This window comes from Myxocyprinus asiaticus, chromosome 16, assembly GCF_019703515.2.
Source record: "Myxocyprinus asiaticus isolate MX2 ecotype Aquarium Trade chromosome 16, UBuf_Myxa_2, whole genome shotgun sequence".
NCBI classification, from domain to species: Eukaryota; Metazoa; Chordata; class Actinopteri; order Cypriniformes; family Catostomidae; genus Myxocyprinus; species Myxocyprinus asiaticus.
In genome coordinates this window covers 4,965,821-4,989,817 of record NC_059359.1, presented here as the reverse complement: position 1 = coordinate 4,989,817, position 23,997 = coordinate 4,965,821, and the positions used below count along the sequence as shown (strand labels likewise).

At 35.8% G+C, this 23,997-nt stretch overlaps 1 protein-coding gene across 1 annotated transcript in view; it reads left to right on the top strand.

The window, feature by feature from the left end:
* The window catches only part of LOC127454122 (inactive phospholipase C-like protein 2), a 78,273-nt gene that overhangs the window by 1,415 nt on the left and 52,861 nt on the right, over positions 1 to 23,997 (top strand). The window lies entirely within an intron of this gene.

Below are 23,997 nucleotides of genomic sequence, written 5' to 3'. Positions count from 1 at the left end.
AACTATACAATTGCTGGAAATGTTTGGAAATACATGACGGTGAGTAAATGATGACATAATTTATGTGAGTAAACTATACCTTTTTAAAATGACTGAATCCACATACATTAAAAAAAGGTTACACCAACAGAAGTCATTTTTTATGGGTCAGATATGGTAGAAATAGGTTGTTGTGGTTCCAGCACATGCACACTTCTCATAGTGCAGCTTCTTCTGCAAGGCCACTTATAAGTGTGTTTTACAGATATTAGCATTAATAATCATGCATATGAATGGTGGAATTTGGTCATCCCAATGAATCTTTCAATGCTTACAAGATGGTGACTTTAACATTATATTCTACATCTCTTACTATATGTATTATGTTCTTGATTTAGTGGTTATTTACTACATTGATGGGAAATTCTTACCGTTTTGCTGTACAAAGATGTGACAGGAAGTATTGCACTACTTCCCCTTGTTGACTGTTGTGGCACACATTTAAAGCCATTTTGTCAGCCCGATCTGTAAAGACAGATTTTAAGTGGTCTGAGAAAAAGTTTACCCAAACAGACAGTCAGATGACATTTAGGCCTAGATGTAGGTCATGTTTTTGCAAACCAGAAGCAGTCTGTTGTGCTAAAGTACATTTCGCAACTTGTAAACAACCTCTTCTTGTAGTCTGATTAAGGGGATACACTCAAAAATGGATTTTTGCTGCTTGTTAAATTAACATAATTCAAATTAAATCAACACAATTCTAGACGTTTGGTCAAAACTTGATTTCATTGCATTCTATCCATTTAAATTTGTAAAATGGATGTTTACTTAATCCATTTGAGTTGGGACTACATGACTACTTTCTGTGGTGTTAATGTAGCATTGATGAAACTGGGCAGGGGATTTCCATTTTCCTGCATGCTTTGCATGGGACTCGACTGGGAGAGAAATGCTAAAATTAAGTGTTATTTTATTTGTTTTTGTGCAAGATGAATATAAAGGGGAATACTTGTTAGAGTTTCTGTTATGTTGGAGTTTTGGGGGTTACCATTATGGTGAGGAGTGGAGCTTGAGCTAACAATGAGGACAGTTAGATGTTGCACATGAAATTGATTGCACACTTCTTTGGAGCAAATACTAACTGTGCTAACTGTAGCATAGTTACTAAACTACAGTCTGTAGTGCTTCCAACTAGCACGTGTTTAGCATGCTAACATGAACCTTTTCTAGTTAGTACATTAATTGAGTTACATGGACACATAATTTTTTGGGGGGGAGGGGGGGGTTTACCCAATTCAACTAGGTTCTTTCTACACAAAGTGTTTGTGTTGAGATTACATGGTAAACTTAAGTAAAGAAAATTTGTTTCAAACTAGGGCTGAAACGATTAGTCTGATGTAATTTAACGTAACATGAGATCAGATTAAACTCTAATGATGAAGCGAGAGAGCAGCACTGCAGTTCGCGCCTGACTGAGAAGAGGAAGAATTACACAGCTCACAGTCCAGATGCACTCTAAACTTTCCAAACAGCTTCAGGTGATGTAGATCACAAAATATGAGGGAATTATAAAAAAATACAAAATAAGTAAATACAGAAGCACTCTCGTTGTGGATTAAGCGGAGCCGGAGCTTTTTAAAGGAAACACCCCAGTGTTACATCTTAAATGCAGTTATATTTAATGCGTTATAGCTTTATTACAGTTCAAGTAATAAGGAAGCAGATCATGTAAATAACTACAAACTCCGAAACTGGCATTTATCTGTGCGGCCAGCGCCTCTTCTATGAGTTGCACGAAGTGTCCGGATCTAAAGGGGAGAGATTGAAACTGCACCTGACTGATGCACGCTCTGTCACGGGGATGCATATCCCCCAAGCACACGCTTGCTGCAGCTAGATTATAATGTGATGGCTTGTGACTTATTGAATCATAATATATGCGTCACTGTGCATTTACTATCGTGAAGAAAATTGGCAGTACGCAGCTTTTGAGAGAGGTCTTCGCCCCATTATACACTGCAACAAAATATGTTTTGATTTGTTTTTGTTTTGGCTTGTTTTCCAAAATATATATATATATATATAAAACTTCTTTAAAACAATGTACATTTACTTTAGCAGCTATACTGCAGAAGAAAAAAATTTTTTATCTGAGAATGTTGAATATAATATTAAAAATATTTTAAAATATCTAAAAATCCTTTTAAAAAAGATGCATTCACCTGAGAAGCAGCATATAAGGTATTTAGACTTGCTTTTAAAGAAGAGATCTTGAATATAAGTATATTTTGTCTTTACTGCTCTTGCAGAAGTATAACCAAGTGAAAAAATACACTTATATACAAAATACACTTATATTAAAGATACATTCTCTTAAAGCAAGTCCATTTAAATGGAAAACAAGACAAAAGCACTTGATAACAATAGGATTTTTTGCAGTGAATTTATTTACTGGATTAAACTTAATAAAAAGTATTTTTCCCTTTAATTCAATGAATTTAGAGGTATTTTTAAAAGACGATTTTGTTCTCTTTATTGTTAGTAAGCATGTTTAATACAACCTTTTAAGTCGAGAAACAAGCTGAGTAGTCGGTTAAGAGCTAATGATTAATCGTTGCAATAATCTCAGAATAGTCGGATAATCGTTCTAATAATCGTTAGATTAATCGATTATCAAAGTATTTGTTAGTTGCAGCCCTATTTCAAACACATGGAACCACTGTCCACGACTGAATCAAGTTCAGCCAAAGAGCTATTTTTTTGAGTGTAGTTCACTCAAAAATACAATTCTGTCATGATTTACTTTTCAGTAAGCTTTTAAATATTACAAACCTCTGTGCAGAAGATGTATTAAATGCTTTAATGTGCTTAAATTATTGGAACATTAACATTAGCCCAAATGTATTAAATTACTGTTTAGCTTATTTTTGAAACATGATGGCAGCATTCTCTGGATTAAATAAATGAAATAAATAAAATAAATAAATAAAAAAAAAAAAAAAAGCCCCATTAAATTAAATAAATAAATGACAAAAAATAAATAAATAATTAAATCAAATAAATACATTACAAAACTAAATATTGGTAATTAAATATTTAAAAAATTGGTAATAAAATATTAAATTCTGTCTATGTATTATTGTCCTTTATTTAATTTACCCTTAACCTTACCCTATAATTCTATGAACAAAAAAAAAGTATGGTTGTATGACATTCTCAGAAATGTTCAACATTTTTTATCAAGACTAGATACTACTATTAAAACTGTATGTCTAATACCAAGTTCACTTTCAGAAATACTACAGCTCATAAATTTTAAAAAATTGAAATCTACCCCTCTCTACCTTGACTGATGTATGCTGAGCTTCTTCATCTGCAAATGTAAATTGCATACATTATGGCACTAAAATAAATTAATCAACCAATTAAAGTCAAACTACACAATATTAACAAATTGATAAGTTCAATTAGCGTATTAGGTAGTAAAAGTTCAATTCTGTTTAATGCGGGACATAATCCATTTCAGATGGTGATGCATTAGATTAGAATAATGATATGATTATTTAAAATATTTAATAGGGATTAGAGAGATATGTATTGCTGAACTTTACATTTCCTTTTCACATGTGAACGAACATTATTGTTTTTTTCTGGACACGTTCCTTTTAAGATTCTACACAAACATTTCCTCTTGGCAATTACCTCCCCACTTGTGTTATTCTTCGCTGTCATAAATTTTTAATATACATTTGTATTATTTTATCACAGTCTTTCTGATAATATCAGAAATTCCATCTTTCTTTCATGTCAGTAGTGTTTAACACTGCTTAAAACATGGTGAATTCTTGCTGCATTATGGGCCGTTAACATGTGTTGTGCTTGTGATGGAGTGTTAGTGGATGATTATGCAAAGAAAAACGATGCTCCGATATCCAAAAAAGCACGCTCCTCGCTCCAGGCAAAATCATGCCGCTCGGCTTCCACTCCGCTCTGCTCACATACACTGCACAAACACAAAAAAGAGAAGTTTAGCAGAATAACAGCCTCAGTCACCATTCACTTTCATTGTATGGAGAAAAAAAGATACAGTGAAAGTGACTGAGGCCAACATGCAGGTTAACAACTCATTTTGTATTCCATGGAAAAAGGAAATAATTCAGGTCTGGAACATCATGTGAGTGAGTAAATCATTACAGAGATCTCATTTTTGGGCGAACTGTCCCATTCAGTTTTGATGTTTCATCGCTTGTATTTTTTTGTTGAAATCTGTGGTCAAAGATCTTTGTTGACGCGAACACAAATTGGGAATGTTACAAATGTTGGAGAACTTGTTTAGGAGAGAGGTTAGACGTCAAAGAGGAAATGCTTTCTCTCAGCTGAATTTGTTTCACTTGCGTTGCCTCGAGTTCTTGTAGAACTAGTGTTTCCTGTGGAAAGATTTATAATTTGCTTCTCAGATCAGTCAAACCATGTGGTTAGAAGAACCATCATAGACTGTCACGAAAACGTTTTGATTGCCCATAAGCAGCATCAGACTCCTGCAACTGCTTCAGTGCAGACTGCAAACCCTGCAGTCAATTCGGGTCAAAAACAACCCGTGTTGGCCTAAAGATATTCCTCTCTAATTAGATATTTTCAGACAGATTTTTTTTTTTTATTATTTTGATAAATATTGTGATTTTACCTGAAATAACATGGGTAGTTCACCCCAAAAAGTATATTCTGTCATCATTTGCTCATCCTCATGTTGTTTCAAACATACACTGTCTTTATTCGGTGGAACACAGAAGGAGATATTAGGCAGAATGAGAGCCTCAGCCACCGTTCACATTCATTGTATTAAAAAAAAAGATGCTATGAAAGTGAATGCTGCTTTTTATATATAGTAAAACACTACAATTTAGCAGTGTCTTCTGACTCCAAATTCTAAGTCAAATTAAGGAAACTTGTAATACAGCACGTTGCTTCCTACTGTCTCCTTTAGGATGAATTGCTTCTATTGTTCTCCTCATTTGTAAGTCGCTTTGGATAAAAGGGTGTGCTAAATAATATAAATGTACGTTTAGATTTGGCTGAAAAGCCTATAATAGGCTGTTTAATGGCAGATTACATTGTGACAGCTTTAGTGGGGCATGTTGTAAAGGTGCAATAACTTTGTAGTTTTGTAGCCAATACTTCAAGTTGTGTATGTGTCTATGCAGAAATTGGCATTGACATTTGTGTTTTGTCGAGTTCATGAAAGCTCTGAATGATCTTTGGCCTCACAAAAGCCTTTTGTGATGAAAAGAACAAAGTATAGCCTGTATAATTATTCTGCAAGTTCCTCTGTAGTTCCTATTTCTGTAAACCCTTCAAGGACATTTCCTGCTTTTCTTTAAGGGACAGTTCACTTCAAAATAAAAATGATGTCATTCACTCATCCTCGTGTTGTTCCAAACTCGATGGAGGGGAAGAATATCATTGAATAACAACTTACATTTCTGAATTCTACAGAGCCCCTTTGTGGACAGGGACTGAATTTAATTTCTGAAACAGCTTTGCATTTCCTCACAATTGTTCCCACGCAAAAAAATTTGTTCCCTCGCAATACGTGTTGCGCTTCCTTGCAATACGTTTTGCACTCCCTCGCAATACGTTTCGGTTTCCTCACAATAGTTTGCATTGTGTCAAAATATGTTTTCAATTCCATCGCAATAGTTTGCTCTACCTCACAGTAGTTTGTGTTCTCTCGCAATAGTTTTCATTTCCTCGCAATAGTTAACATTCCCTCACAATAGTTTTGCGTTCCCTCTTAACAAGTTTTGCGTTTCCTTCGCAGTAGTTTTGCTTTCCCTAATAGTACGTTTTGTGTTCCCTCACAATAGTTTGTGTACACTTGCAATAAGTTTTGCGTTCCTTCACAATAGTTTTGTGTTTCCTCGCAATAGTTTTTCCTCGCAATATGTTTTGTGTTCCATCGCAAAATGTTTTCATTCTCTCACAATAAGTTTTGTGTTCCCTCACAATAGTTTGCGTTCCATCAATATGTTTTGTATTTCATTGCAATAGTTTTTGCGTTCCCTTCCTTCACAATAGTTTGTTGCGTCAAAATATGTTTTACGTTCCCTTGCAGTAGTCTGCACTCCCTCGCAATAGTCTGTGTTCTCTCGCAATAAGTTTTGCGCTCCTTCGCAACAGTTTTGCGTTTCCTCGCAATAGGTTTGCATTTCCTCACAATAGGTTTTGCATTCCCTCTTAACAAGTTTTGCATTCCCTTCGCAGTAGTTTTGCTTTCCCTCTTAACAAGTTTTGTGTTCCCTCACAATAGTTTGCGTACACTTGCAATAAGTTTTGTGTTCCTTCGCAGTAGTTTTGTTTCTTCACAATAGGTTTGCGTTTCCTCACAATAGGTTTGCGTTTCCTCGCAATAGGTTTTGCGTTCCATCACAATATTTTTTCGTTCTCTCACAATAAGTTTTGCGTTCCCTCTTAACAAGTTTTGCATTCCCTTCGCAGTAGTTTTGCTTTCCCTAATATTAAGTTTTGTGTTCCCTCACAATAGTTTGCGTACACTTGCAATAAGTTTTGCGTTCCTTCGCAGTACTTTTGCATTTCCTCGCAATAGTTTTACATTTCCTTGCAATAGTTTTAGTGTTCCCTTCCCTCACAATAGTTTGCGTTGCATCAAAATATGTTTTGCGCTCCCTCGCAATAGTTTGCGTACCCTTGCAATAAGTTTTGCATTCCTTCACAGTAGTTTTGTGTTTCCTCGCAATAGGTTTTGCGTTCCATCGCAATATTTTTTTGTTCTCTCACAATAAATTGTGCATTGCCTCACAATAGTTTGCATTCCATCAATATGTTTTGCGTTTCCTCACAATATTTGTGTATTTTTATATATATATATATATATATATATATATATATATATATATATATATATATATACATTAGCACTATATTTACTCAATTTCACACAAAACTAAAAACTTATGTTGTATTTTAAATGGTAGATAGCAGTTTCTTCAGGTATCTGTTTAGTCATCAGATTTATTTGCACATGAAGAAATGGTTAATATATTAGGAAGAAGGAAATAACAGTACACACAGTAGTCCAGCAACCATGGATGGCATGTCCACGTTAGCAATCACATTTTCTCAAAAAATACTGAATCAAACCAATTGTACATACAGTGTATAGTGAATAAGACATTTACTTATTGCACTGGTGAAGAAGCGCTTTTACCTTGGGCTGCACCCAAAAACATAGGCAGCTGACTTGTTACCTTGCCGCCTTATCAGTTAATGGCTGAACTGACATCTGTTTTGAATGAATGGATCTCTTAAGGAAACTGATCTTCGAACAGTTAGAAAAGCACCTTATTTTCATCCTACCTCCGTATACAGCCTCCGGAGGCAGCATTTTCCTGGTTTTGGACGCAGCCTTGAAGTTGCACTCGTGCTCGTGCGGATCCACCAACCTCCTGACAGTTTAAACGGGTTGAATCACTTGCTTGGATTGATGGACTGACCGTTATGATTTGTGAATCAGATCAACTTTTGATCCTGATCCTGTTGTTTTTGATTCTAGCTGATACAATACGCACTTCAGAGGAAGATATTAGATGAGCGCTCGACGGGAAGAAAATGCTGGATTTTCGTGAGGTTCTTTAATTACATCGGTTTAAATGAGATATCTGCATATTTGCAAAGTTTTATTTTAAAGATTAAGGTGACAGGGAACTGTTGAGGAGTGACTGTTAGAATACGTGCTTTAGAGGTAAATAAATGAGCGCTCCACAGGATGCTGGATCTGCTGAAGTTGTGTGAGGTTGGTTTATTACATCTGTTTAAATAAGATATGTGCATATTTGCAGACAGATATGATATATGTTTTATTGATATTTGCATTTTTATCATTAGACAAGACAGTTAAATGTAACAGGGAACTGTTGAGGAGAGTTAAAGTGAGCACTTTAACATTATGTTAATATACGCGTCTGCCGCGGCTCTGATATGCGGACTGTTTAAATGAGACTCTGTTGCAAACCTATTATTTTAGTATTAGTATCTATTATTTTAGTAACACAATGGCACGTAACAATAAAACGAAATGTCTCTCATGTCTTAAAATCCACTTGTAAAATGCAATTAAAAATTTAAAAAAATAACAAATTGGCTGGTAAGAATTCTGGCTGGTTAATTTTTTCATCTACTGGTGGGCAAAATTTTTTATTTTGGACCCTGCTTCACAATATTAATCTGCTGGTAGACTGACTTTCCGCTTTCCTACAGCAATCCTGAAGCTGCGTTCATGATTAGCGTCAGAGCGCCAACGTCAGCGTCCAACAGCGCTTTGAACTCCACAGGAAAAGTGGAGTGATAGTGAAGACTTGCCGTGCTTCAGTGGTAATTAAAATGCGCTGCAAATACTTTATTTCTATCTCGATGAAGTCCCATCTAGGCTTTGTTTGATTTTGACATCAAACAATAGCGCTAAGAGCTCCTTTCTCCATCATTTTATCACTGACTGGGAAGCGCTGTTGTGGTGTGTGTGTCAGTGTAATGACTCTGGAAGGACACATTGCAAAGGTTCTGTCCTCCCAACAAGCGTTTATGCTAGTTTATGCTGTACTATTGGTAAATGCATTAACCACAATTAAGAAAAATTAACGCGTTAATCCAGCTCTAGTTATTTTGGATTATTTCGCAATAGCTTTATCCATGTCTTACTAAAATTAACCATGGTTTCACTATAGTAAAACTGCAATAACCATTTAATAGAAACCATGGTTTTAAAAATGTATTGGCTACTGTGGTTTTATTACAAAAACCATAGTTGAACTATGGTTACTGTATAAATTATGGTTAATTGTCGTAAAGCTATTGCGAGGGAACCCAAAATATTCACGAGGGAAAGCAAAGCTATTTCAGAAATTAAATTCCCTCTCTGCTGCCATTGGGGCTCAGTAAAATACTGAATAAATTCATGGAATACATTTAACTCTGATTCATTAAATCTCTTTTTTTCTTCCATATATTTGAGACATTTTTTCTGTCTGCATGAAGCAACAAGCTCGTGCCACAAACACACATATTACAGGGAACGTAGCTACACAACATGTTGGAAAGTGTGCATTAACCACAAAGCCATGTCTCCAAGAAGATCCATCAAGTTAATTGATAGTAATGGTAGTTTACACAAATGCTGCCGAGACAGTGTTTTTATGATAATTTTGCCTCTGTATAAATTGCAGTTTTACCTTTCAAGAAGCATTTTGAACTCTCAGGAACACAATTGGCCAAATGGGACACTACAGAAGCCAGTTGCTTTTAAAAGCATAAAACAACCATTTTCTGCCTGAATCACTTTGAGCAAAGAGTAAAAATTAAAGTGTAACCTAATTTTCAGCAAGGCAAAAAAGCAATTCGAAATGGCCAACTGCAGGCATGCTGTGTAGCAGGTTGCAGATAAAGGTAGTAGTACCAATGAGCTCTAGAAGTATTGTTGATGTCCTAATCTGTGGTTTGGTATGAAACAGTTCTTCATTGCTGTCAGAGTATGTGGTTTCAACATTAACGGACATGTTCACTTCAGTCTTTTAAAGGTCTCTAGGGGGCATCTGTTACATTTCGCTGGGACTAGAGTTTAAATTTAGAAACTGTTTTGTTTTAGAAACTTACATTTACATACAAAGGTAAAAAATGATTAGATTTACATTTCCACCTTTAAACCATCCAAAAATGGGCCCCATTCACAACCATTGTAAGTGCCTTACTGTAACCTCAAATTGTGCTTTTTTTTAAGGAAAAGGAGGGACAAGTCAATTTTTTTTTGTGGTAATCAACATAATGCCACAAATACTGTCGATTGAGATTAACTTTTCTTTAAAGTATGTAAGTTTAATTGATTTCCATGAGTCAGTTCAAGCTCAAAATTTCAATTCAAAATTTCTGATTCAATAATTTTTTTTGCAAAATCGCTCTGTTGGGCCTCATGTATTCAGATGTAAGACAAAGGCAGGTCTACACAGTCGTAAAGCCTGACTGAGGCCTACACCCAGTCATAAAACCTTACTGGTAACAACCGCCCCAAAATCAAACAAAGGGAGTCCAAAACAGACTACAAATCCCATGAAGCCTCGCTCACTTTACACCTATGTGTGAAATTCCAAAGGATCGAACTCTCAACTCCTATTGGATGAGGCGCATGACAGAACGCGCCCTCAACCATGGCGTCATCGGGATTAGAAAAACCTCTGAGATCCTTCTGGGCGTTGCTTCCAGCAACATTGTGTGCCGTGTCTAGACGCAGCTCATTGCTGCTCTCAGGTGTAGCCTCATTGCACAAGGAAGTAACGTATGACTTGAAACTGTGGCCATACAATCTCCATCTCGCCGGATGAGTCGAGATTTCTCCGTGTTCCACCGAACACGCTAACGGATCCGAAGGAGACCGCCGAGCAATCCGTGTCTCTTCCTAAGAGAACAATCCTATATTGAGACTTTTATACTGTCTGGTTATTAGTCCCTGATTCCAGGGTGGTGCCCCGGCGATATTAATCCTTATTAATATTCTATTGATTTTGATAATTGATAATTATCTTTGATGATTGTTGAGTTGAAGGATCAATAAGCTAGTGTTAACTCTAATCAACGTTCAGTTGATTTTAATAATTAATAGTTATCTTTGATATTTATTCATTATTGCTAATAACCAAACCCGCACCTGAACGTAGCGCACAGCAGCTCCAAACATTTTGTGTAAGTCTTTTCATACAGTATATTGAAATGTTTTAGTAAAGACGTAAATGTGCATAAATCAAAATTATTAAAATATTCATCTGTGTTTATTTAGTAAAAAACAATTTCGGCCATACATTAAACATTTTGAATCTCCTTGGCAAAGAAATATTTGGATTAATTGATTGTTCCTTTGATTGAAAAAATAAATAAAAATAATAAATAAAAATAAGCCATTTCAGAGCAAATACTTTATGATCAATAAACTGTATATTATACTGTATATCAAATATCATCCAAAAACAAGCTTAACAATATTTTTAGCTACATTGCCCAGTCATGCTAATATGCAGATGGCTTATTTGAGATGTAAACAATCGCCTGACAGTAAATCGCCTGCTACTATAATTAGTTGCTATTTTTATATTTTGGACATTTGGGAATAAACATTCTCATGTTCAAGTAAAATTACAGTTTTTTAACAATTCACTTAACTCCAGCCTTAGTTAAACCACACTTTTCATGCTGACTGATTGCAGACATTTGTTAGTTACACAATATCTCTGTTTTGTTTCATAAACCCATCATTGCCTCCATTTGGTAGACTAAAACAGCAGTTTTAAAGGCTGTTATTGTTGACGTCTGGACTGTGACAGACAATACAGACCATTCTGTGCCCTTAAAAAACTGACTGTCAGCCTTTTTCTCATGTGTTCAGCACAATCGTGTCATGAAAATATAGACCAATCAGCAGTTGATATCAGTGATGCAACAGCATCAGCATCACACACATGAAAATATTAATTACATGCAACCTTAAGAGGCATATGACATGAATGAACGAGTTAAAATTAAGCTGTCAGTCGTGTTTATAAATTGCATTATATGCCACAGTGTGCTGTTACCAAAGTCCCTTTAATAAAAGTCAGTCAACTTTCAGGGCAGCTATTTTCAAGGCAAAACTTATATGCACTTGAATGGGAAAACTCTGAAATCAGTAAAACTGTTTGTCAAGATAAGATTTAACTTCAGTAACATATTTTAAATCAGCAATAAAGTCAGACAACAATGGTGTCATAAATATTGCTTCCTTACCTCAAATCATGCAAATAAATAAATAAAAGTATTTGTCAGGTTAGTCTAGCTAATGTACATGCATGTGTTCTCTATCAAAAAATAGTCTCTTTTAATCCTTAAATGCGTGGGTGTTTCGCCATTATTAAATACTCGGGTCTTTAAAGACGCACATCTATCACAAATTTGTTCAAATTTTCACAACATTTTCAAGACAATTATAAAATAATAGAATAGAATATATTCTGATAAATTTGGATGTTTTATTTTTCATATATAAAAGAGATAATGCAAAAAATATAGAACAGGTTTTGTTACTTCCAAACATTAAAATGAATGCTCCTTTTTATTTTTTAATCAACAACTGACTGTAAAGAACAGAAAGGATATTAAAAAGTGCATTATTCAATGAAAGTGGAGTACATGGATCTTATCTTTGATGGACACACATTACATGGAAGAAATGATCCATTTTAATTTAAAAACGTTTAAGTACTTTTCAACAAAACAAGTTGATTTTTCAGGTATTCCAGCTAAATTCAAGTACTTCCTTGTGCGAACCCTGTAAATAGTGTAGAAAAAAGCGACAGAGAGATTTTGATTTTGACATTTATGATCACCTAGACAGAAAAACGTGTTGCAAATTTCGAAAGATCGAATTTTGCCTCAGTATGGTTCGTCATTTATTTTGGTTTGTGATATTTCGAAATTTGATATATTGTCCCATTCCTACTTCTAGCGCTTTCGAGACTCAAGTTCTGGTCCCATGGGGGCCGTTAAGTAATCGTGTTCACATAAACAATGGTGAGTGCGATTCGGAGGTTGCATTTCCACTCTAAAATTACATTTTTACACAATTGACGTTTATGTTTGGAATGGGATTTACACTTTCAGCTTTGGCCACTGGGGGCAGTAATTAGAATTACGGTAAGCAAAGAACGATTTTAGCAGCAAAACCTTTGACCTGCTGTTGCCGGATACACAGTAAAATCAGTATGGAAAAGTGGGACTTCCCATCCTAATGCCGTCATATTTAGCATTACGATTTCAAACTTTTACAAACTATTTTACAAACATTAGTAATAACCGATAAGCCTAGTGTTGATGTTTGTGTAATACACTTATTAAAAGTACTTTTGAAAAATGTGTTTGACACATGTCAGTCAAATCATTGGCCTACGAAAATCTATTTAATTTTACATGGAGCCCCTCTTGTTGGCCGCCATGTTAAGATCACATGACCAGCTACTATACTAACTTTATCCTGGTAATCCCCATATAATGGGACACTTTCGATTGTGGAATATACATTTCGATATTTACATATTTGCTCTGAACTAGCTTAAAAGATGTTTTTTTAAATCAGCGGAAAGAATAATTTCAACCAAACAGCCATTGTTTCCAATTAGATTTGAAATGTTTAATGTAAGAGCTAAAACATGGTAAAAATCTAGTTAAAATTAATCAAGGCATGTGTTTCGACACCGTAGAACACAAGGAAGAATGATATTTAATCATTTACATTTATATGCACAATTTTCAAAAAGGGTGAGAACCCTGTAAGATGCAATGAAAGCAAATGGTGACTGAGGCTAATGATTTTTTGTTGCACAACAATAACTATATTGTTAAATATATATATATTTTTTGTGACTGTGATATACAATCAGTCATACCGTGATAAAAGATTTTAGTCATAGTGCCCACCTCTTTGTAATAGCACAAGTTGGCATCAATAGCTAGTAGTGTTTTGTTGATCAAAATACCGCTGTGTCTGTTAATAGGTGTGGTGCGCCGTTAAAAAGGTCAATGTGCACTTTGTGTTTGACAGTTTAGACACTTGTGAACTCGGTTCTAGGTCTGCCACGTTGTTCATGGTGTATTCATTGGTTGTGGCGTCATTCAGTCTCCGATCTTTATGAAAGCCACTTGATATGAATTAGATAGAAAACAGGCCTAATAGGCATTACACAGACAGATAACTGTTGGATTAGACATTTACACTTTCATTTCTCTGTGTAGCAGAGAATTTTACTGGTGTGAACCGAGGTCACATATTCAGTAGTGTGAAATAATATGTCTGGCTATATTTGAATGAATCAGTAGCTTGAACTACACCATTTATACAGTATATTTGACACATTTTTGTGAATGCACCTGCAACATTTAAATAAAACATATATATGTGCTAAAAAAAGTTCTAAGTACTGTAGTTTTGTCTTTTCTCAAAAAATACTTTTAGGATTTTGAATTGTGACATAATTTCTATGACAATTAAGTACCCCACACATTACTTATTATTTTAATAGTCATTTTTATTGTATTATAGTAAAATAACTGTAATTTTTATTTTTATTTTATTAACATCAGCATATATTAAAGGCAGTACAACAAATACTACCATGATGAATAAAAAGTTTACAATACATTTTAAATAAAATATTTTGCATTACAGTAGAGATTTGAAATTAATTGTGCTTAACAGTCACGAAAATGGCAAAAAAATCGTAATTTTTTTTATCTTAATGAAAATTGTAATTTATTCTTTTCTTTTGATTTTAGGGTGAAAACATGTTCCTGTATTTTAGGTTTTTGTGAGATTCAGCCTTAAACGTTTCTGTTCTGTGATCAAACAGAAGGGTATTTATTCATCTATTAAAACACATGCATCTTCAAAGCTTTCAATTCTGTGGTTAAAGAAGAGCCACCCAGCATGCTCCGCTCAGATTTGATTTTCATATTCATCAGGGTGGACTTTAATTGGACTTTTTCTTCATCGGGAAAAGCTTGTATGTTAAAGGGGACAGCCGTGATTGAAGTGCAATAGCCACCCTGTCGATTCTTTACTCTGTAATGCAGGATGTAATAAGCAATCCATGCCACCATTATGGAGGCGAGACGAACACTTCACATGCTTTATGAGTGTCTTGAGAAGTGCCCCGCTGCTTTGCAAATGTGCGTGGGAGGTTGAGGTTGGATTATGATGCTGTGGACATTTCCCACAGTGACCAACTGAAGAATTTTTATAGAAAACTTCAGTTTGCTTTAGAATGCACAACTTTGAAAACTTTATGTCCTGAAACATAGTTAATGCGAGATGAGTTCAAGGTAAACATCCAGTGCATAATTTATCTCTGCCTGCATCACCTTTGTCTGTTGATGGACTACACTCTTATAATGGAATACATAGACTATCATTTAATTGCCAACAAAAGCCTTCATCAACCAACTAACAAAGGACAATGCATCTATGTGAAGTTCAGCAGTTTATCCAGGATGAACTTCAAAGACATTAGTCATTAATCCTACAGTTCATATAAATCTTTGTTTAAACACTGGCCCTTAACACTTACTTAGTTTACTCATTTTAAACCATGACTTGCACTGCACATAAATAACTAATATTGGCATTATATTCATGCTGGTTAGCCAGAGGGGAACTGGCCCCCACAGTGAGTCTGGTTTCTCCTAAGGTTATTTTTCTCCATTAACAAACATCTTATGGAGTTTTGTGTTCCTTGCCACAGTCGCCTTCAGCTTGCTCACTGGTGTTCTAAATACAATTATTATTTAATTATTTATTTTCTATACACATTTTACAATCCTATTTAATCAAACTACACAGAGATCACTGTAAGACATTATAGATATTACGGTTTCATTTTTTGTTTTGTTTTTGTTAAAGCATGATTTTCTGTAAAGCTGCTTTTAAATGATGTGTGTTGTGAAAAGCGCTATTCAAATAAAAATGACTTGACATTAGTGATCCTAGTGTGATTATTAAACTTCAAAAGCTGAGATTTAATGAGATCAATATATAGTTTGTGTGTGCTGCACACTTCAAAGTGAATGTTGTGCTGAAACTGGTTGCTCATACCTTTTAGAGTTCCTTGGCTCATACATGGAAAACACCATCATGAGTGTTGAGCGTTCTGTTTGTAGCAGATGACAGCGAGCAGAGCGCTAATTTACTTTGTAGAGCGAGGCACAGAAATGACATATTTATTTGATAAAAAAGCGGCCTTTTGCTGTTTAATAATCACATTGTTTCACATAGTGACCTGCAGAGGTGAGAAGCTCTGCACACACACAAAAAAAGGGCTTCACATCCAAAATAAAATCTTCCGCCAAAATAAAAGCGCAATTTAAATGGAAAAAAGTACAACAGAAATATATCACTACTGTATAGTTAAGTAATATTCACTGTAATACTACTACTACTACTACTACTACTACTACTAATAATAATAAATCAATAGTATTTGTATTATATTTAAGCAATATATCACATCTGAAATGCTGTGTTATACAGCACTTTATTTTACAAAAATAACTCAAATGTGTGTTTTTCATTTGATCAAAGTTTTAATGAATTTATTTATTTAGACACCATTTTGATGAAAAAAATTATCAGAGACTGCTAAAAATCAAATTGTTTATGGAATTGTCACGGTCTGGGGTTCTGGGGGTTCTGCCTGATGGGACCGTGAGAGTATCGGCCTGCCTCAGTGTTTTGTGTACCCCTTTTGTGTGAGTGCATGGGTCTGGTTGTTTGGGACCACCGTGCGCGTGTTACCACCGTGCGCTCTCTGGTGATGTTATGGTCCTGTCAACCTGTCAGGATGGGTTTTGTCTGACGAGGTCCATGACATCATCGTCCCCTGTCTGTCTTGTGTTTTGTGTTCATGCTTTTGTGTGGGTTGCCGTGGCATCATCCTCCCTTGTCTGTTTTTGTCAAAGTGTGTTTACATTTTGCCCTCAACTATTTCAGGTGCTGCTGGCATGCTGAATCAGCATTTCCATGGGAACCCTGATTGTTTCCATGGGAACTCTGATGGTACAACCTTCAGCTGCGAGTGGCACCTGACCCTTGTTTGATTCCCTGCTTATTTAAATCCCCTCGTGTGTTATGTCTGATGTCGGATCATAGTTATTGTTACTGTGAGTGTCAATGTGAAAGTTTGCTGTCAAGTGTTAACTGTGCTCTCTTGTGAAGTTGGAGCTTGCTGCTGTTTTGTTTTCAGAAGTGTGGTTACCTTCTGCTTCGCACGTAATCGCCTTCGCCTGTACTGTTGCCCAATTCCTGTGGAGGAGGATTCCTCGGTCTCTGCCCGTGTCTCGGGGGAGAAAATCATCCCCACAGAGGTTACACAACAACAAAAATTTCTGATTGTATGTGGATTGTCTCTATCCTCAATGGCGTCATATCCACCTTTGCATTCATAACAGTGTGAAAGCACCCTCATAATCTGCACATATGAATACATTATGAGAAAGTGTTTCACCGCTGTTCAAACGCTTCTGGGATCGCATCATTTTCAGCATATGGATAAATGTTTTCCAACTGAATAGACCTAATATTAAATGAAACAAATAACAAAAAAACGCAGAGTAATCTCTTCAGTAATCAAAATACTTTTGGAATGTTACTGTATTCTGATTACCAACTATTTCAATTGTTACTGTATTGGAATACAGTTACTAATATTTTTTATTTTAAATACGTAATCCCATTACATGTATTCCGTTACTCCCCAAATCCTGTACATAGACAACTGCCTTCTTAGGGGACATTAATACAGGTGTATGTTCATACAGTCCCTAAAGCAGCATCATAACTGAAATTGAACCCCATAAGTGACTAATTTGTAACTTTACTCACGTGAAGTGCACAGGATATTCGACTCGCAATTTATCCCAGTAGAGTTTATCAATAGTATGTTGTTGAGCTAACAACATGATACTATAATAAGCGTATACATAGCACATCAAAGTACTGGTAAAACAGTCAATTTTTAAGTATCTTGCGCCGTTTTCTTGCACAGTTTTAGGTATTGAATGAATGAAAAATTGATTTATAATTGACATTTCACAGCCATCAATTGAGGTCGTCGCAATGCATTCTGTGATTGGTGCAATTGAGATTGGTGTGTCCTGATTGGTGTATGATGTTGTCTTGTCTATTTCATTGGCTGGATCTTACTCTTGTATTTTAATAACTGCTCTGAATTGGTTCTGTTTTAACCCTGTTAACCCTGGTGAAGGCCTGTGGGCCATAGCACACCAGTTTATTGAAGTAAATTTCTCCCTTTAACAAGTGTTTCTGGCTTTATCTTCTCCAAATCTGGGACCACTATATTTATCATGGCGGAGTTTGCGAAGAGGCTTTTAAAACGTTATTACCGGGATGTTGTCATGTTTTTCTGAGTAATGTGTTGAGTATATTAAAAGCCAGCCGATGTCATTCTTTTTCTCAGTAAAGCAATACAATCTGTACTGCAGTGTAATCATAAAAAGTGACATATTGAAGAGTAGTGGATGAATAGTGTCTCCCCAGTGGATATCTCCGAGGGACACACAGTTCGGAACAGTGCAGTTAGCCAGAAAAAATGCATTTCAATCCATTAGGGACTTATAATCAGGTGAGAGTGGAGAACAGTCCCTTATCAGACCAACACAGAGCAAATTTTGTGGGCAAAAATCCCCAAATCCCTCTGTTGGATTATCTTAATAACTTTTGTCACGAATCAGCAGAGAAGAACAGGACCCAAACGCAGAGTAGAAAATAAGGGGATTTATTTAAACAAAAACAAAGGCAAAATCCAACATAAACTGCCACAAGGGGGGAAAAACAAACATAAACTACCCAGTAGGGGAAACAGACAATCCAGGATGGGGCAGAGGAGAACGGGGCACAGGACCGACCAGACCGAGCTGGGATGAAACAGGACCAACAAACAGGAACGACATAAGGGAACAAACAAGACAAACTGGCACTGGACAGCACACATGAGGAGGCTAAAATAGGGAGAGAAATTAGACGGGTTAACAGGGGCAGGTGAGGCAAATGAACTAATAATAAGCAAACAAGTAGGAGGGGTATGACGTAAGACAGAGAGACACGCTGCGATACAGAAACAAAACAAAGCCACGTGCTCTTACAAGACAACAAAACACCCAAATGTCATGAGCGCTCATCGCCAAGACAATAAGGCAATATACGCTCATGCCAACTGTCAAACAAGACAAGAGAATGCGTAGCAACGCCAAACAAAGCGATGTTACGCATTCTTACACTAAACGAAACCTGAGCGTACATTGCGAGGCAAATGCCATGCGATGCATGCAACAGGTGACAAAAACAAGACAGAACACCTGTGCGAGAGTTCGGCCACACACAAACCCGAAATCTCAGACCGAAGTGACCAAACCTCAGCACAACGTGAAGACACCGGCAAGCACAATGCGAGCGCAACACGCGTCCATGGTCACGAGAGACAGACACAGAACATGGAGCATGAGTGTGTGGATAGTGACACAGACCGAAACTAAACCAGACAGGGAAGTCAGAATCCAGACACCATGCTCCAGACATAAAGCACAAGACAGCCCGCGACCTGGGCGCACAGCGCAACGCGAGGCGCACCTGTGTTAACGAGAGACAGACGTAAACTATTGATGTAAGTGCATGCTGCCTAAATGAAATAAGCACGATACATTCACATCAGTAACAGACAGAACATGGAACATGGAGTGTCCAGATACCGACACAGACCGAAACCGAACCAGACAGCAAGTCAGGATCCAGACACCATGCTCCGGAAATGAAACAAGACAGACCGAAGAGCGCACGGTTTCGGTTGAATTCCCTGCTGTGCGCTCTTCGGTCTTGTTTCATGTCAGGAGCATGGTGTCTGGATCCTGACTTCCTGTCTGGTTCGGATTTGATCTGTGTTGGGATCCGGACAAAGACAGATCTCACACAAAGACAGACAATGAAACACAAGACAGACATGGGACGATGATGCCACGGTCCTGTCAGACAAAAACCCAAACTGACAGAGTGACAGGACCGTGACAAACTTTGTCCCTCATTTGCTCTAATCCCTCAAATAACATGTGTGCGCATTTATCTCCGTATGTGTTTCGGGGAACCGACCACAAAATGAGTGGCAAACAGCTTTATTAGTAACGTGATTTGAAACACTTTATTGAATAAAATTGCACTTGAGGCGAATTCCCATGGAGTCGCTTTCATTTTTTTATATTTTCGTTAAAGTAACAGAACTAACTTTTTTTAACAGAAAGTTTCCCCTGAACTTGTATAGCAGAATACGGTGTAACACCGCTGCCACTGTTTATCTCTTGACTCGGCAGGTGTAAGTGCTTCTTGTTTTACAACCTGCCCCTAACTGACTGGCAGTATTACAATGGTCAGCATTTGACTGATATTAAACAGTACTACTGATGTTTATTTAGCTATTTATTTTATTTGAATTTATTTGTTCGGCTTGCTCACTGGGTTTCTAAATACAATTATTATTTAATTACTTATTTTTAAACAGAATTCACAATCGCATTTTATCAAACTACACAATGATGACTCTTAAGACATAGATATTACAGTTTTATTTTCTGTTAATGCATGAGTTTCTGTAAAGCCACTTTGAAACTATGTGTGTTGTGAAAGGCGCTAAACAAATAAAAATGACTTGACTTATTCTTTATTTAAATGGTCAGCCATTGACTGATACTAAACATACAGTACTGATTTTTATTTAGCTATCATTTTAATTTATTTTTTATTTAAATGGTCAGCCATTGACTGATACTAAACATACAGTACTGATTTTTATTTAGCTATAATTTTAATTTATTTTTTATTTAAATGGTCAGCCATTGACTGATACTAAACATACAGTACTGATGTTTATTTAGCTATTTATTGTATTTTTATTTATTCTTTATTTTCTCAGTATCGGTCTCAAAAATCCCATATCAGTCGGGCTCTACTTCAGAATATTTAACGTCGCTGTTCATATGAGCATTAATCAAATCGTGTGCATTAAAACTGAGTGAAATGTCTGACCTGACCCCAGCAGGGATTGAAAAGAGGCCATTATGTAACTTGCCTGAAATAGACTTTTATGAAAACAATAAAACTGCTGTTTAGACACTGAGGGGGTTTTACAGTATTGTTTTTGTAGCCGGGGGACAGAAGGGCTTCCCCGACATGCCGTAAGGATATCCTGGGGAAGGATGCATTGCCTAGAAGACATGACGACGTGTGGCCACACCTAAAAGTCAACACTTCTTAAACCACTTCTCAGACAGACGGGACTTTCTGCATTGTTCCCCAGATCAAACGGATTATATTTATCATGTGGTCCGGCTTTTCCTAAGAGCTTCTGGATTTTTCTTTCTTATTTTCTTTTGGAAAGACTAGGCAAATAGTGTAGGAGTTTCCTTCAAGTTCAAAGTCCTGTAGTCTTTTCTAAATTATGCCGGGAATAACATGGTGTATTGGTATATTCCAAGTCTTACAAAGTCATTTTATAGCTGTGTGCAAGGAACAGTATGAAATTTAAAGGGATATTTTACCCAAAATTGAAAATTCTGTCATCATTTACTTCATGCAGTTTCAAACCCATATTATTTTAATACTTCTGTGAAAAACAAAAGGAGATATTGGGCAGAATGTCTTAGGTGCTCTTTTCCATACAATGAAAGTGGATGATGATTTATATGGCCAAGCTTTAAAAAAGCACCACAAAGCACCATGAAAGTAGTCTATCACTCATGTGGCATATTTTAAGTCTTCTAAAGTCATTCAATAGCTTTGTGAGAGAAACAGCCTGAAATTTAAAGGGATAGTACACCCAGAAAGGAAAATTCTGTCATCATTTACTCACCCTCATTTCGTCACAAACCTGTACGACTGTCCTTCCATGAAACACAAAAGGAGATGTTAAGCAGAATAGCCTCCAAGTAAATGATGAACTATTCTATTCATAAAAATTGGGCAAGATCTTCCTTTATCTGTTTTGAGTGCTGTTTGACGAGACTTTTAGCAATTTCAGCCCCAGATAATAGTTTGTAATCTCCTGATTGATCTTGTCAAAGGCTTCTATCGGTTGTAGATGTGAGCGGATGCTTTGTCAATTGTGACATTATTTTTTATCATTGTCTAAAAATGTGTATTTGTCAAGTTCAGACATTTGGTGCAAACTTTGGTGCTGGGACCCCCCAGAGAGACACAAGGAGGTGCGAGGGGGTCTGTGAACAATTTCAGAGAAAAGCGAAAGTGCAAAAAATGTGTTAGACAAAATTAGAAAGCCAACATTTACAGAATTTGACATTATTACTGTTTCATTCTGTTTTCAAAATAAAGGTTATAAATAGGGATGCACCGATGTATCGGCTGCCGATATTTATCGGCCAATTATTGACCAAATTAAAACCATCGGCATATCAGTAATAAGCATGAAAACGCCGATATAAAAAACTGATGGTTGATTTATAAATAATTACTAACACACTTTGGAAAAACTCAAATGCACAGTCCAGAAATAATAATAGCCACAATATGTAGAAGGGTTGGCTTCATAAGAATATGTTATATTTATTTTTTACATTTTTCTCGTTCTCACGTTAATGTGGAAAAAATCCATTAATGGATGAGAAAGTTCTGAAAGAGGCACTTACCCATAGGCTACATGATGAGAGAAACCATCCAAAATGCTTTGAAACCAGTGGACTTTGACTTTGAAATCCGTTAATGCTGCATGATTGATTGAATTAAGATTGAAATTGCAATATGGCTTTGTGTGAACTCTAAACCTTTAAAGGCTGCGTTTTAAACTGCAAAAACAGAAGTGCAAATTTTTTTTAGAAGTACAAAAGAAACTTTTTTTATATCAATCACCATGTTAAAATATTTAGTAAATTTTGGTATGTTTTAATTTTATCTTTTTATGTATCTTTCACTGCAGCTCTCTTTAAAATTTTGGCCTGACATGTGTTCAACAGATCCAACAATCAAAAAAAAATATTTATTGTAAGAACAGTGAAAAAGCTTTTGTACCTTTTTGTACATTTTTAAAGCTTAACTTCAAAGTAAAACAGTGATCTGATGGCAAAATAAGGTAAATATTGGTATTGTTATCGGCTTATATTTTTTGTTAAAATCGGTATCGGCCAAACATTTTCATATGTTTTCATATGCATCCCTAGTTTGAAGTCAGTATTATTATGAAAAAAAATCTTGTTGACAATCATAGTTTCTCCTCGCCACTGTTGCCTTTAGAGGGTTGAAAGCAACTATTCTTTGTAAAGCTGCTTTGGAACAATATTTTTTGTGAAAAATGCTTTACAAATACATTTTAATTGAGTTTAAAAAGTTTCTCTTCAGGTTTGCACATCTATGACCCCGTTTCCACCTGGTATTAAGATGCGTTTCAGGTGATCCGATCACATTTGGTCAGCCCTAAATACAGGTCTAAATGGGGTCTAAAATGTTTTGTGATGGATCACAAAATTCACATACGAATGTGGGTCCAATGTATGTGGATCAGCATACTTTGTGGGTCCTTGGCATGAAAACGTTTGAAAACCCTTCGTCTATTCAGTCAATAAGCAGTGAGGAGAGAAGCTTAAAGCTTAAGATAATATTTCAACTAATTCCTCAAAGGTCTTCAAGGTTTTTCATAAGATTTAAGGAATGTGTATTATGTAACAGCTGACCAGTTTTCCAGGCCTCCAGGCTTCTTGTCTTTGAATAAATACTTCCTTGCGTCCAAAAGAAAACTTTTTTGGGCATAATTAGATGCATGTAGTGGATATAGTGTCCAAAATTAAGGGACATCACTCACCCACAGAATTAAATTCTGTCATTATTTACTCACCCTCATGTTGTTATAAACCGTATAAGTTTCTTTCTTCTATGGAGCATAGGAGTTAGGCAAAAATGTTAGCCTCAGTCACCATTCACTTTCACTGCATGGAAAAAAGATGCAATAAGTGACGGAGGCTAACATTTCCTGTATACAGATTTTCAGACTAAATTTAATATTTTGATATTTTCCATAACTTAAGCAATAAGGTGTGGGACAACTGTTGATAAATGATCAGAATTATTATAACACTTTACAATAAGGTTGTATTCTTTAACATTAGTTAACTAAATTAGTTGAAATTAACTAAACATTAATAATACATTTTCAGCACTTATTAATCTTTCAGGGTTAATGTTAATTGTAACATATTCTAATACATTTTTACAATTAAAAGTTGCACGTATATGTTAACATTAGTTAATGCATTTTGAACTAACACAAATTAACAATGAACAATTGTATCTTTATAAATGAACATTAACAAAGTTTAATATATGCAGAAAAAACAAATATTGTTCATTGTTAGTTCCTGATACCTATGCATTTA